Genomic DNA, 1122 nt, shown 5'->3' with positions numbered 1-1122 from the left:
GTGGCTCAGGATCGGACATTGTTTCGTTCTGCTGTGCATGGGGTCGCTATGAGTCGATTCCGACTCGATGGCACCTGACAACAACAACAAATCTAGGCAAATCTATAGGGACACAAACATACATATTTGTGATTGCCAAGGATTGGGAGGAGAAAGGAATGAGAAGGACTGTTTCATGGATGTGGGGTTTCTGTGTGGACAATGAAAAAGTTCTGAATATAGTGATGATGGTTGTACAATACAAAACTATACAAAACATCACTGAGTTATACACATTAAAATGGCAAATTTTTTTTATTTAAAAAGAATGGTAAATTTTTATATTGTGTGAATTTTGCCATGTTGTTATTTACTGCTGTTGAGTCAGTTCTGACTCATAGCAACCCTCTATAGGGTTTCCAAGGAGCAGCTGGTAAGTTTGAACTGTGACTTTGAGATTCGTAGTCCAGTGCTGATCCTACAGTGCCACACCAGGAGTCCATATACACACACAAATTCTATGCAGGAAGAACTATTGTAACTTCATTTGACAGATGGGACACTGAGGCTAAGTGTGGAAGACCAAGAATCAAAGATCCCACAGACTGGGGAGTAGAGCCAGCATGTGATCGCAGGCCTGCCTGCCTGTGAACCAGCATGTGAAGGAACGCTTGGCCTTACCTCGGAGAGGTCATCTTGCTCAGGTGTGTTGGAGCCACCACTGTCCTGCTCCTCCAAGTGCACCACGTCTAGGAAGGGACTGAGAGTGAGCTAGGAGCTGGGGTCAGGTCTACTAGCCCATAGTCCCCTGCACACGCCAGCCGGCACCTGGGAAGGGGTCACGGGTGAGGCCAAGCTGGCGGATGATGTAGCGGGGGATATCCGTCTTGACGAGGTGGCCCTCCTTGGCATGGCCCTCGGCTGCTTCCAGCAGATGGTAAAATTCCTCGGGATTGAATTCCTGAGGCAGGGCAGGTGGGGGCTTGCGGCAGGCTCTGAGGGGCCCCCGCCAGCCCCCCTGCACATGCCCAGCCCTCTCACCAGGCACTCCAGTAGCCTTGCTGGGCGGGAGATGATAATTAGCAACTTCTTCACCAGCTGAGTAACGAAGGCCACCTCCAAGCTCTCAGATCGCTCATAGGC

General features: G+C 50.0%; 1 protein-coding gene across 1 annotated transcript in view; it reads right to left on the bottom strand.

Moving 5' to 3' along the window:
- The window catches only part of MAST1 (microtubule associated serine/threonine kinase 1), a 33537-nt gene that overhangs the window by 17678 nt on the left and 14737 nt on the right, over nucleotides 1-1122 (bottom strand). The gene's annotated exons all lie outside the window — the stretch shown is intronic.

The sequence above is a fragment of the Chrysochloris asiatica genome, unplaced genomic scaffold, assembly GCF_000296735.1.
Source record: "Chrysochloris asiatica unplaced genomic scaffold, ChrAsi1.0 scaffold00268, whole genome shotgun sequence".
Lineage (NCBI taxonomy): Eukaryota > Metazoa > Chordata > Mammalia > Afrosoricida > Chrysochloridae > Chrysochloris > Chrysochloris asiatica.
The sequence above is the reverse complement of the archived record's forward strand: the minus strand, read 5'-3'. Positions and strand labels throughout refer to the sequence as shown.